The sequence below is a fragment of the Felis catus genome, chromosome A2 (assembly GCF_018350175.1).
Source record: "Felis catus isolate Fca126 chromosome A2, F.catus_Fca126_mat1.0, whole genome shotgun sequence".
Classification (NCBI taxonomy): Eukaryota; Metazoa; Chordata; class Mammalia; order Carnivora; family Felidae; genus Felis; species Felis catus.
The window spans coordinates 30,573,519-30,588,566 of NC_058369.1; the positions used below are offsets into that span (position 1 = coordinate 30,573,519).

Sequence of the window (15,048 nt, forward strand, 5' to 3'; positions counted from 1 at the left end):
CTCATGTATGACCAGCCACTATAAATTTCTAGTGTCTTATACTCAAGCTTATCACCAGGTTAAAAAAAAAAAAGAAAAGAAAAAGGCTTCCTGCATCCCAATTTAAAGGATCCTGTTGGACACAGTTTAGTGCCTGGTGATTGGGCATTCTGGAAATGTCATCAGAGGATGGCAGCACTTGAGGTCCATTAGAAAGGACCTTACCAAGTGCTCCTAATCACTGACTGTGCTGCAAAACTAGAAGGCATTAAGCCTTGGATACACACGGCTAAAGAAGGCTCCATGTGACACCTGGTCCTGTACAGATTTTGGAGACCTCCAAATCCAATTGACAAGGAAGAGATGTAGTTGACATTGAGGTGGACTGCTTCTACCCAAGATGACAGATCAAGACCTAATACTTTAAACCTAAAATCGTTCTCCTTATTTTCCTTTCCTTTACTCTGGCACTGGCCTGGAAAGATAACACCTTCATCTGTATCTCCCAAACCACTGCTAAGAGGGGTAACCTTTGGCATTTAGAACATTTTGTTGAGTATAGTTGACACATCATGTTACATTAGTTCCAAGTGTACAACATGGTGATTTGACAAATTTACGCATTATGCCATGTTCACCGTAAGTATAGCTACCACCTGTCCTGTTACATTGCTATTACAGTATCACTTGCTGTATTTCTTAAGCGATGTGACTTTTATACCCAGGATTTATTCATTTCATAACTGAAAGTCTGTATCTCCCACTCCCCTTCACTCATTTTGCCCATCCCACCACCCCTCTCCCTTCTGGCAATTACCAGATTGTTTTCTGTATTTATAGGTCTGATTCTGCTTTTGGTTTGTTAATTCTTTTTTTTTTTCCTTTAGATTTCACATATGAGTGGAATCATATGGTATTTGTCTTTCTCGGTCTGACTTATTTTACTTAGCATAATACCATCTAGGTCCATCCATGTCTCAAGTGGCACAATCTCATCCTTTCCTCTGGTGGCATAATATTCCATTTTATATGTGTGTGTGTGTGTATGTGTGTGTGTGTGTGTGTGTGTGTATACACACACACATCACATCTCCCTTATCTATTATCTACCAATGGACACTTAAGTTGCTTTCATATCTTGGCTATTGTAAATAATGCTATAATAAACACAGGAGTCTATATATCTTTTCAAATTAGTGTTTTCGTTTTCTTTGGGTAAATAGCTAATAGCGGGATTAAGAAATCCTATGGTATTTCTTAACTTTTTATGGAATCTTCATACTGTTTTCCACAGTGGCTATACCACTTTACATTTCAACTGACAGTGCATAAGGGTTCCTTTTTCTCTGCAACCTTGCCAACATTTGTTATTTCTTGTCTTTTATTTTAGTCATTCTGACAGGTGTGAGGTGATATCTCATTGTGGCGATTTGTATTTCCCTGATGATTAGTGATTTTGAACATTTTTTCATGTGTCTGCTGGCCATCTGTATGTCTTTTTTTGGGAAAAATGTCTATTCAGATCCTCTACCCGTTTTAAAATTGGACTGTTTTTTGGGTGTTGAGTTGTGGAAGTTCTTTATGTATTTTGGATGTTAACCCCTTATCAGATATATCATTTGCAAATATCTTCTCCCATTCAGTAAGTTACCTTTTTGTTTTGTTGATGGTTTTCTTTGCTGTACAAAAGCTTTTTATTTTTATGTAGTCCCAATAGTTTGTTTTTGCTCTTGTTTCCCATGCCTTAGGAAACATCTAGAAAAATGTAGTTTTGGCCAATATCAGAGAAATAACTTCTTGTGTTCTCTTCTAGGATTTTTATGGTTTCAGATCTCACATCTAGGTCTAATCCATTTTATGTTTATTTTTGTGTGTGGTGTTAAAAAGTGGTCAAGTTTTATTCTTTTACATGTGCCTGTCTAGTTTTCCCAGCACCATTTACTGAAAAGACTTTTTCCTATTCTACATTCTTCTACTCCTTTGTCATAGATTAATTGACCTTATTATTTCTGTGCTCTCCATTCTGTTCTATTGATCTGTGTGGCTATTTTTGTGCGTGTGCCATGCTGTTTTAATGACTACAGCTTTGTAGTATATCTTGAAATCTGGAATTGTGATACTTCCAGCTTTGTTTTTCTTTCTCAAGGTTACTTTGGCTATTCTGGGTCTTTTGTGGTCCATACAATAGAATTATTTGTTCTGGTTCTGTGGAAAACACTGCTAGTGTTTTCATAAGGACTGTGATGAATCTGTAGATTTGCTTTTGGTAATATGGACATTTTAGCAGTATTTGTTCTTCCAATCCATGAGCATGGATATCGTTCCATTTGTGTCATCTTCAATTTCTTTCATCGATGTCTCATAGTTTTCAGAGCACAGGTTTTTTACCTCTTTGGTTAAGTTGATTCCTAGGTATTTTATTCTTTTTGGTGCAATAGCAAATGGTGTTCTCTTAATTTCCTTTCTGCTACTTCATTATTAGTGTATAGAAATGCTACTGATTTCTGGTATTAATTTTGTATCCTACAACTTTACTGAATTCATTTATTACTTCTAGTAATTATAACTTCTAGTAATAATGGTGGAGTCTTCAGGGTTTTATATATATATAGTATTATGTTATCCACAAATAATAGGAATGTAACTTCTTTAACAAGATGGATGCCTCTTCTTTTTCTTGTCTGATTGCTGTGGCTAGGACTTCCAGTATGGTTACAAGTAATGAAATTATATTAGTAATCAAAAAATAAAAGCCTAGGACCAGATAGATTCACAGGTGAATTCTGCCTAAGATATTGATTGATTGATTGAGAGAGACAGAGAGCGAGCATGAACAGGAGGGGTAGAGAGGGAGAGAGAGAATCCCAGACAGGCTCCACTCCCAACGCAGGCCTCGATCTCACAACTCTGAGATCATTACCTAAGCCCAATTCAAGAATTGGATGCTTAACTGACTGAGCCACCCTGGTGCCCCCTACCACACATTTAAAGAAGAGTTAATACCTATTCTCTTCAAACTATTCCAAAAAAATAGAAGAGGAAGGAAAGCCTCCAATATATTCTATGAAGTCAGCATTACCCTGATACCAAAACCAAAGACAGGACCAAAAAACAAAAACAAAAACAAAACAAAAAAACCTATGGTCATCACTGATAAATAAAGATGCAAAAATCTTCAACAAAATATTAGCAAACCTCATACAACAATTCATTTAAAAGATCATTCACCACAGTTATGCGGGATTTATTCCAGAGATGAAGGATGGTTCAATATTTTCCAATCAACATGATATATTGCATCAACGAAACAAAGGATAAAAATCATACGATCATCTCAACAGATGCAGAAAAAGCAGCTGACAAAATTCAACATAGATTCATGATAAAAACCCTCAACAAAGTGGGTTTAGAGGAAACAAACCTCAACATAATAAAAGCATATATGAAAACCCACTGCCTACATCATATTCAATGGTGAAAAACTGAGAGCCTTCCCTCTAAGATCAGGAACAAGATGAGGATGTTTACTCTTACCACTTTTATTCAACACAAAACAACCTTTTATTTCAGGTTAGGAGAAACTAACTGTGACCCTCACTTTCATAAGCAGAGCAAACTATCTTATAGGTTAACTGCCCTGAATTTACATAATCAAGTTAGAGACAGGACCTACCAGGAGGCTTTCATAATTCAGGATCCATTCCTTTGGCAAGTTCCTACTTTCCTGGTTAGGGATAAAGTAAATGAGGCTAAAATCAAGCACCTCTTCATTCTTGAAATTGTTGCACAATCCACTGTTAAAGCAGTAGCTGCCCAACAAAGATTCTTAGAGTTTCTGGCCAAAGCTGTTCTTGGTAATAAGATAGCCCCTGATAATCTTTTAGCTGGGCAAGGAGTCTGTACCTTTTGCTGCATATGGATAAATACTTCACAACAGGTAGAATTAGAAACTACTAAGCTACTTAAATTGGCCAAGTCCCTAAGGGACCTTCAAATTTTCCCTCAGGATGGTGTAACTTTGTACTTTCTGGTATTTTTAGTTGGTTCTCTTCAGAACTTGGGGTTCTTTTGCATTCAGATTTACAAGTTATACTATTAGTCATTAAGCTAATCTGGATCTTAATTTTTATGTTTAAGTTGTTTATAATGTGGATTTTCTGATGTTGTTCTGCTACTCAAAATGCCAAAATAATGGTTGTTCAAGGACTTGAAAATATTCACCCAACGTACTTTTTGACAACAGGAAATGAAACTTTACTTGATGTAGCCTAAAGTCCTTCTCCCTAAAAGGCCTCTTTGTTACTCAAATGTGGTCCTAGGACTCCCACACGACAGACATAAATATATATAAGAACATGACACTCCCCATTACAAGGGACATGATGGACCCAGAGCAGGTACTAACCATTCTAGCAACACAATGGAACCAAACAGAAAGGATTCATCATTGAAGCTTCTTGTCAAAACACAAAACAAAAGGAAAAAACAAACAAAAAACAACAAAACAGACAAACAAAACTCAATCAAAAGGGGAAAATATACAAGAAGATTTCAATATGGAGCAAGCAAACCTAGCTCTTTTAAAAATAGGGTCTCTTTTTAAAGAGAGCCTCTTTTTAAAATAGGGTCCAGAGGCCATATGAGAGGAGGAATTGATGGACATCCTCTTTGCAGAAGCCATGAACTTTTTAAAAACTTTTCAGCCATCTGCAAGCCCTCAGTCTGCACTAAAGTTCCTCCTCACCAGGACTCCTGAATCATCTGCATTCATCACTTCCAAAGGAGCCCGTGCAGTGTAACAAATTTCGATCCCTCATTTGCGTAGTGACCTAACCAATTCCAGTTAACCTGGTTTCAATTCGTTTTGCACAGAAGACCCACATAAGAACTACATTTGTAGCCTTTTGCCTATTTAACCCTCCTCCCACTTTGTCTTCCTTCGAACACAGTTTAGGTTTCTACCTAAATAGGTGTCTTCCAAATTGAAATTATAATTGCCCCAAATAAATGCCTCTTTGCTTAAATTTTCAGTGAATTCTTTCTTGGTCAACACCGAGAGGTCCTTTTTTTAGATAACCTGGTCAGAGGAGGCCATTTCAGAGGGGCTAATAGACCAGAGGCATAAATGACAGAACCACCTTCTTATGCGGAGGGAAATACAAATTAAAAGGCCCTGAGTGGGAAAGGGCCTATTCTGTTAGAGTGTCTGAACCAGGCAATCTGTTTTTAGGGATTACAGAACAGTGATTAATTGGGTGGGCTCTAAAGCCAGATGCTACCACTTAATAGCTCTGTGATCTTGGGCACACCATTTAACCTTTGGGAGCCTCAGTTTCTTCATTTGTAAAATGGAATAATACAGTTACTACCTTGTAAAGATGTTGTAAATATTAATAATGGATGTTAAGTGATTATCACCATACTTGCACATGACAGGGACTCTACAAATGTCATTGGGTTGGTCATAACTCCTTTTCTCTCAAAAAATTCAACTCAAAGTGAGCTGTGTTGTTTCACGTAGCAGAGTGTTCTATGGGAAGTCAAACTTTCAGGTGTGGTTTGATCTAGAGATTTACAAGGGACTCTGGCTCTCATTTCCCTTAATTCTTGTAGTTACGTCCTGGTGAATCCACATTTTCATGACTAGCTCCCCACATAATGACAAAGGAGGCTGCATCTGCTATGGGGCTTATTCTGCACATTCCTGAAGGTGGTCTAGGCCTCAACTGACATTCCATTCTGTCTACAGAAAGAAAACAGGTTGGGGGTGGTGGGGAGCTGCATAGCTCAGTCAGTTAAGTCTCTTAACTCTTGGTTTCGGCTCAGGGCCTGATCTCATGGTTGCATGAGTTTGAGCCCTACATCAGGCTCTGTGCCCGCAGCGTGGAGCCTGCTTGGGATTCTTTCTCGTTCTCTCTTTCTCTCTCTCTCTCTTTGTTCCTCTCCCATTCATTCTCTCTCTCAAAATAAATAAACTTTAAGAAACAAGAAATTATATGCAAGAACATCTATTGTTGAAGTTCATCAGAGTCATCTGATTGGATTGTTCAGGGTCATGCTACCCTGAACAAATCACTGCAGCCAGAAGGTGGCTTAACTTGGGTCATGTGCTCCTGGAGTTGGGAATGGAGTCAGATTTTAAAGACCCTATGGATTTCCGATGAAACTTGGGAGCTGATGGGAAAGCAGAAGGGGAAATGATGCTGAAGATACAGCACTATATCCAGGGGTATTGTATTTTATTATTATCATCCTACCTAGAAATTAGAACATTGGCTTGGGGCAAATTAACAGAACTGTGTTGTAATTTTGATCTTCTTGTAGCTCTAAGACTTACATACTCAACTGACCCTTAGAGCATCAGATTCCTCATCTTAAATTTATTCGCTCAACAAATTTCTTAAACCTCTATGATGGGCAAAAAATAAGCAGAACTATCCTGTCCTCACCAAGCTAATGTTTTAGTATGGTGGGACTTAAATATGGATTTTATAGCCTCAGCAAGCAGATGTTCCAAACATCAAGGTACAATAAAATTTGGTGCAATCTGTTATTTTGCCCTTGTGTCTTGATTCTCCTATTTTACTTTGCATGAGGGCAGAAACTGAAATATAATACCAAAACTGTTAAAAAGTTCATTTTAGCTTCCTTTTTTTCTTTTAAACTTTTCAATTCAAGGGAATTTGGAACCAACTGGAAATCATTCTTCCATGATTACATTTTGGTGTTTAATTAACAACTGGTTACGAAAAAGGTTAGGTTGTAAAAGCAGAAATAATACCACAAAAATGCAATTTATTTGTCAAGAAAGATAAAAAGGTAAATAAAGATTTACAGCTTCCCTTGGGGGGAAGTGTTTGATTTAATAAGGAATCCTAATTAACTGGTAAAAATCAATCATAGAAAATAAAGCATGTAATTTGCACCCTGAAACGCAAACTTTCATTTCTGTTTTTCTTTTAGAGCTAGTTGGAGATGTTTGCTGGTTTTGTTTTACACAAATAATCTTTTTTTTCCCTGCTGAAATTTACTGCTCCTTGTAAGAGCTGAGAATGGTAAATTTTGCAGTGAGTTCCCACCACAGAGATTATTACTGTCACTGGAGACAAGGGCCAACAAATTATGATAATGGAAAACGATGGGATGTCTTCTTTGGCCATGGCTACCATTTTGAGGGAAGACTGATGAATTCCTTCTTCTGACCAGTATAAATGACAAGCACAGGGGCGCGTGGGTGGCTCAGTCGGTTAAGTGGCCGACTTCAGCTCAGGTCATGATCTCGCGGTCCGTGAGTTCAAGCCCCGCGTCGGGCTCTGTGCTGACAGCTCAGAGCCTGGAGCCTGTTTCAGATTCCGTGTCTCCCTCTCTCTGACCCTCCCCCGTTCATGCTCTGTCTCTCTCTGTCTCAAAAATAAATAAACGTTAAAAAAAATTTTTTTAAATAAATAAATAAATAAATAAATAAATGACAAGCACATCCAGCTTATTCTCCCTTTGCTTTGTAGTACGTGAGCCCTACTTCTGCCCTTTATTGGACCAATGTCTCACCAACCATAGTATCATGTAGGACACTTACTACTTCTGAAAAAAAGTTTTTTCATTAAGCTTTATTGAGGCATAAATGACCTATACAATTTTTAGATATCTAAGTGTACCTTGTTGTGATTTGATACGTGTATATACTACGAAAGGATTTCCCCCATCTAGTTAAGTAACACACTTATCACCTCACAAATTTATCTTTTCTTTAGAATGTAACTGTTGTCACAAAAAAAGAAATTAAGTCATATCAAAATTTGACTCTGGCATTAGGCATCCAGAGGCAAAGACTGACTTCTCACTTGATGTTATCAGGGAGCACAGAATGGCCAACATCTTTAGGTTTCCCTAAGAGCAAAAGTGGCTCCGGGTTAGCACCTGGGTGGCTCAGTTTGTCAAGCAGCCAACTTTGGTTCAGGTCATGGTGTCACAGTTTGTGGGTTCGAGCCCTGCATCAGGTTCTCTGCTGTCAGCACAGAGCTGGCTTTGGATCTTCTCTCTCTCTGCCCCTTCCCTTCTTGCAGTGTCTCTCTCAAAACTAAACATTACAATAAAAAAGGCGCAAAAATGATTCATTAGGCTGGGATGTTGAACTTCCTTGGCGACTCCTCCTCCAGTCTCAGCCACGAGCTTCTGAATGAAGCAGATTCCACCCCAGCTCCAGGGGTAGATCTTGTGACCCAGGCCTCTGCCCACTGAAGACTGTTCCCCTTGCCTGTGCTTTTAGTTCATAAATGGGTACGCACTACCTAATCAGCCCAATCAGAGATTCAACTAGAGGCATTTTTTTTGGTAAGCTCCAAGAAGAACAAGCACTCTCTGCCCCACTGGACACAAACGAGGAATTCTATATTCTGAAAAGTGTTGATGCATGTGTTTGGAGCACAGGGAGTGAGACTGCCAAAACCAATTTTCTACAAGGAGAAACGAGAAGTAAGAAATGGAAACAGAAGCTAAAACCTGGTAACATATCTTAAGCACCTGGATCAAAGTTTACCTGAAGCCTGCTGGGCTTTTCAATGACATGAACTAATAAATATTTCTTTATGTTTCCAGTTTGCACTGGGGTTTCTTCTGCCTTCAACAAAAAGATTTTAATGGATATGCTATAAAATACCAATAACATCATGTGAGTCTCCTCTTTAAAAATCCCCCAGTAGTTTATTTTCTTCAAGATAAATTCAAACTCGTGAGCTTAGCACAAGTGCTGACCCCTCTTACACTCAGCATCTTCCCTCTGGAAATACCCAATTTCTTTGGATTTTTTTTTAACCTGTGTGCTTCGCATGCATCAGCATAGCATAGCTTGGATCTAGAGAAAGTCTCAATTCCATTAGCTGTAAATTGGGGATAACAGCAGCTTGTTCCCTATAGGTTGTCCTAATGGTTCCTGTGAGATAGTAATATGTGGAAACTATTTAATGCATGGCTCCTTCTCAATAAATATTTATTAAACGGAAAAAAGTGACTGACAAATTATTATTTAAGGAAGCAATTGTCTGAAATCCAGGATGACCCACGTGGTAAGTTAAGTGTTTCTGAGGAATATGTACATTTCCAGACCTTCTGCCCACCATGTTGGAATTTTTACACTGGAATGATCCAAACGTAAAATTTCTAACAATTAAACATGCTCTCAAATGTAAAGGGGAGAGGTGATCTATTGGCTCCCTTAACCTCAGAGGTAATCACTGTTTCTCTTGTCTAGTAAGTACTGTCGTTTGCTTCAGAAGTCCCAGGTGTCTTTATAGATTTGTTCCTTCTAATATTATATTCTTTGCTTCTGCTGGGTACATATTCTTTGCTGCTACTGAGACTCCATTCTTTTTTTTTTTTTTAATTTTTTTTTTCAACGTTTATTTTTGGGACAGAGACAGAGCATGAACGGGGGAGGGGCAGAGAGAGAGGGAGACACAGAATCGGAAACAGGATCCAGGCTCCGAGCCATCAGCCCAGAGCCCGACGCAGGGCTTGAACTCACGGACCGCGAGATCGTGACCTGGCTGAAGTCGGACGCTTAACCAACTGCGCCACCCAGGCGCCCCTCCATTCTTTTTTTTAAATACCAGTATAGTTAACACAGAGTGTTATATTAATTTCAGTTGTGTAATATAGTGACTTAGCAATGCTATACATTACTCAGCGCTCAGCAACATAAGTGTGCTTTTTTTTAACGTTTATTAATTTTTGAGAGAGAGTGCAGGTGCACAAGTGGGGGAAGCCCAGAGAGAGAGGGAGACAGAGGATCCGAAGCAGGCTCTGTGCTGACAGCAGGGAGCCCAATGCAGGGGCTCGAACCATGAGATCGTGACCTGAACAGAAGTTAGACACTTAACGAACTGAGCCACCCAGGTGCTCCAATACAAGTGTGCTCTTAATCCCCGTATCCTATCTCACCCATCCCCCCCACTCAACTCCTCTCTGGTAATCAGCGGTTTGTTCTCTACAGGGGAGAGTCTGATTTTTGTTTTGTCCCCTCTTTCTTTGTTCATTTGTCTTGTTTCTTAAATTACACGTCTGAGTGCGATCATATGGTATCTGCTGAGACTATTCTTAATGACTTCACCGGATTTTTCATTGAGGCGCTTTTCACATGAGTCCTGATGAAATTTATGGGTCTACCCCACGCCTCAGTTAACTCAGCTGGGGAGGAGCCAAGATGCCCCAAGTGACCTGCGTGAATCAGAACGTGGAGCTCAATCCTCATTCTCCTGGCGTCTACAGACCTGGCCTTGCAGCACTCTGACAAGGTCAGAGTCGTGATAAAGGACGCAGAGTGTAGTGGTTAGGGCTTTGGCTCAGGAGCTGGGCCCACCAGTGCTCTAGGTGCAAGCCACGTGTAGTCCGCTGACTCCTTGAGCTGTGGCTGCTGGGATTGCGGAGTTACATTTTTTATTTTATTTACTATTACATTAAATTTAAATTAAAAGATAGATACCCCGTCCAGTTACAGGAAACTTTTAAGTACGCTTAGAACCATTTGGGTATGTGCGTCTTCTTTTTCAACTCTACATTTCATGAGATCTAAGTATCTAGGTATTTCTGCTGAAAATTCAGCATTCGGACGGAGATGTGCTCTAAGTGTAAAATCGTGCTAGATTTCAAAACTTAGTAGGATTAAAAGGAATGTTAAATATCTCATTAATAAACATTACATTGATTATACATTGAAATGATAATATTTTGGATATGTTGAGCTGAGTAGAAAATGCTGCTAAAATTAATTTTGCCTCTTTTTAAATACAGTTACTTGAAAATTAAAAATTGTACGGCTTGCATTCTATTTCTGTTGGATAGCACTGCTCCAGGTAAACTCATATAGTTTAAATCTTTGCTCTGACATGCTGTGTGACCTTGGGCATGTCGTTTAACCTCTCTTGGCTGAGTGAGATTTTACTAGTGATGTTCATCTTTTCCTATTTTTTTTAGGGAGGGAGGGAAGGACAGAGAGAAAGAGGGAGGCAGAGAGAGACGAGGAGGGGAGGGGCAGAGTCCAGCCTAGCGTGGAGTTGGACTCAGGGCTTGATCTCACAACCCTGAGATCATGACGTGAGCTGAAATCAAGCCAGAGGCTCAACTGACTGAGCCACCCAGGTGCCCTTACTCCCCTATCTTTTTAAGGAAAACATGACTTAATGCATACTTTGTGCTTCATACAATGACACATGATAGTATCCGATAACCATTAGCCTTAATGTATTTAATGTGTATAAATTACTATTGCTTTGCATATTTATTATCCATGCTACTATTTTCATTTAGGAAAATACCAAAAAGTTATTACTATATTTTTCCATTACATGGGACCAAGTTCCTCTTGTTTGCTCTAAAAATATTAACAATATTAACCAAAGCACTTAGGAAACCATGTGGTGTGTTAGAAAGAACATACCACTAGGTGGTATGCCTGTCAGAGTCAAGGTATATGCCTGTTCGTCCCTCATCTGCTATAGTCTGTGTGACCTTGTTCCACTCACTTTTTGTGTCTGGTCTCCGTTTCTTCTTATAAAAGCACTGATGCTGGAGATGGTGATGTCTCAGCTTCCTTTCAGATGTAAAATACTGGAATTCCTCTGAAATTAAAGGGCATGAAGTCATATATACATTGGAAAGAAACCCAGTCGGTAAATTGGGAAGAGGGAGAGACGAGTGGAGTATTTAAAAGTGTAAGTTCTTTCAGTGGAGCTCTCAACATAGGTCTTTTCCAAACCAGTTCTGCTCAAGTTCACTTAACTAAGGAGGACCCAAGATGCATGAAGTGGCCCTGTGTGAACTGGGTTGTGGGATTCAGTTCTCCTTTTCTCAGATTCTATCACTCTGTTAGTGTAGCATTAGAGAGGCAGAGTGGAAAGGTGGTAGTTTACCTAATAATACCAATAGTTAATGCACGGATCCCTTACTATGAGCCAGGCACTGTTCCTTCAATTGATAAATACTCACAACCCTATGAGGTAAGTTTTAGGACAGGGTCTAGTTCCTGAAGGGACATGCAGGCAAAAGAATTTAACTGCCCAAGGTCATCCTTCTGGCACTGAATTCAAACCCTGGTGGTCTCAAGTGCAGTGCCTTCCTGCTGAACACTGTGCAGTGCTGTTCTGGCCTCCTAGTGCCAAGTACCACGTCAAGTGTTGGGGTTACTGGGGAAAACGTGACATGTGGCTCCTGCCTCATAGAGGTTAGAGGGTTTTTGCAGAGTTGATACACATTAAATACACTAGGGAGCTACTGTCTATTGCATATTCATGAGGTCCAAGGCATCATGTGATGAGTATGTTATAGATCATCTCGTGTTATTTTTGTTACAAAAAAAGGGGGAGGAAATCTATCATAAATACTAGAAAGATTTGGTGAGTAATGTGAAAGTATAAAACTGGGGACCTTGACCTACTTTAGGCACATGAAGAACATCCAGGAACTTCCTCCTTAAGAAAGAGAAATTTCATCTGACATCTGAGGTTGCATAAGAGCTAAACAGCAGTGTGTGTGTGTGTGTGTGTGTGTGTGTGTGTGTGTGTGTGTATGTGTATGGCTACTAGCAGGAATGATGGAGAGTATTCTGGGCAAACGGCCTTGAAGTGTTGCACTCAGTTTCTGTGGATGCAGTTTGTAAAATTTCAAGGGTGTTTTACATTCTAGCATCATTCTTTTGTTACTGTGCTTTTTTTTTTTAAGTAGGCTTCACACCCAGTGCAGAGTTTGAACTCATGACCCTGAATTCGAGACCCTGAGATCAAGACCGGAGCTGAGATTGAGTCAGACGCTTAATCCACTGAACCACCCAGGAGTCTCTGTTACTGTGTGTGCGTGTTTGTGTATGTGTTCTTTTTTTTTCAATGTTTGTTTATTTTTGTGAGAGAAAGAGAGAGAGAGAAAGAGAGAGAGAGAGAGAGAGAGAGAGAGAGAGAGAGAGAGAGAGTGAGCAAGCAGGGGAGGGGCAGAAAGAGAGGGAGAGGGAGACAGAGGATCTGAAGTGGGTTCTGTGCTGACAACAGAGAGCCAGATGCCAGGCTCATACTCACAAACCATGAGATCATGACCTGAGCTGAAGTCAGCCACTTAACCGACTGAGCCACCCAGACTCCCCTGTTACTGTGTTTTTAACATCAGCCCCACTATCACATCTGCGGGGAAATGGTCTGTGACTCTCACAGTCATGTCAGTTCCCCCTTTTGATACATCTTCATAGGGCTGTGCCTGCCTCCTTCAGCTCTGAATGTCACGTTTCAGTTGACTTGCAGGGCTCTTTGATTAACACCTGACATTCACCAGACTTAAAGATCCATCAGGGCAGGAACCAAGTTTCTTTTTGCTCAACATTCTATTTGTAGCACTGAAAATTTCGTTAAATAAATCAATCAAGAGGTATTTTCAGAATGAGATTGTTACTAGCTTAAAATGATCACCATGATGGGGGGTGGGAGGTGATGGGCATTGAAGAGGGCATCTTTTGGGATGAGCACTGGGTGTTCTATGGAAACTAATTTGACAATAAATTTCATATAATAAAAAAAAACTGATCACCATGAGTTCACATTTATCTCTTAAAGCATACGACCCCAGATGAAATAAAAATGAATTTTGGATTATGGATCATTGTAATCTGTTAATAGGACACAAAGAGTGGGTCCCGTTTGCCTTTCTAGCAAAGCCTTTAAAAATGATCTATCTTCACATTGTTTTCTAAGTAATATACATTATGCAAAAGCACACTGACAGGTCTACGAATGAGTTGGTAAAATAGGTAATCTAAAAGTTTCTTTATTCTTTGAAGAAAAATGGGTAACTGTCTTCTAAAAAATAAATTATAGAACACTTTTCACTGATTCTCTGATTTTTCTAGGTAGTGAATCAAATATATTATTTATAATTAGTGTCTTTTGGTTACTTTTCTGCATGGTTTTCCCTTTTATAACTCTCTTTTTAAATCTAAAAGAGATTAAGAAGTAATGTGTTTTGTAATATGTCAAATGAAAGAACTGGATGAAAGAGTATATATAATTTTATGCATGTGAAGGCCAAATAGGCCACACTAATCCACTGTTAGATGTCAGGTGAGTAGTGACCCTTTAGAGAGTAGACCCTGGTGGGTTTCTTGATCAGGGTCCTTGTCATGTGGGTGTGTTCAGTTTGTGAACAGTCATCTAGCTGTACAATTATGATGAGAGCACTCTTCCTGATATATGTTGTACTTCAATAAAGTTATACAGGGGCGCCTGGGTGGCTCAGTCGGTAAAGCGTCCGACCTTAGCTCAGGCCATGATCTCACGGTTTGTGAGTTTGAGCCCCGCGTTGGGCTCTGTGCTGACAGCTCCGAGCCGGGAGCCTGCTTCGGATTCTGTGTCTCCCTCTCTCTCTGCCCCTCCCCCACTCGTGCTCTGTCTCTGTCAGAAATAAAAAATTAAAAAAAAAAGTTATACAAATTCAGACACATAATGAGTGTTCTGAAGCAAGGAATTCATTGTGTTTTTGGAGATTTCCCAAGACTTAGATGGAAGGCCCTATTAAAATAACAGAGTTAAATATCTCAGGAAAATGGTGTCAGAGAGGTTAGTTGAAGGAATGGCATTTGATTCTGGTCAGTGTCTTTAAGAAGGGATGCGGTATGCTCCTCCTCCCTCGAGTGATTAACTGTGGTGTCCAGGAACCGTAGAAACTCTGGAGAGACTTGGAGGCCGTGTTCCAATCCCGGCAGCCTGACTCCCGACCACAGCACTTTATTGAGGGCAATGCCCCTGGTCCTACAGCCTGGCTGCAAGTGAAAGTTCCTGGGAGCTTTAAACAAACAATGCAAGGGTCTCACCTGTAGGGATTTTCAGATGAAACCCATGTGGGATCTGGCCATCAGGATTTTTTAAAGCTGCTCTGGTAATTCTGATATGAAGCAAAGTTTGAGAAATACTGTTCTTGTCTATATGATCATACAGTTGCCCCTTGAACAACACAAGGATTGGGGCACTGACCACTACCCAAATGAGAATCCACTTAACATTTCTGACTTCCCCAAAACTTCACTACTAATAGCCTACTACT

The 15,048-nt window shown here is 39.7% G+C and overlaps 1 long non-coding RNA gene across 16 annotated transcripts in view; it reads right to left on the reverse strand.

Annotated features, from left to right (window-relative positions):
• Positions 1–15,048, reverse strand: part of LOC109496523 — a 112,748-nt gene that overhangs the window by 36,464 nt on the left and 61,236 nt on the right. For 14 of the 16 annotated variants that reach the window (XR_006593818.1, XR_006593831.1, XR_006593829.1 and 11 more), the window contains one exon: positions 11,496–11,591. This is a non-coding gene — a long non-coding RNA (uncharacterized LOC109496523). Of the gene's footprint in view, positions 1–9,539; positions 9,831–11,495; positions 11,592–15,048 lie in introns of those variants that run through there. The other 2 variants (XR_006593827.1, XR_006593821.1) reach the window with 2 other exon arrangements.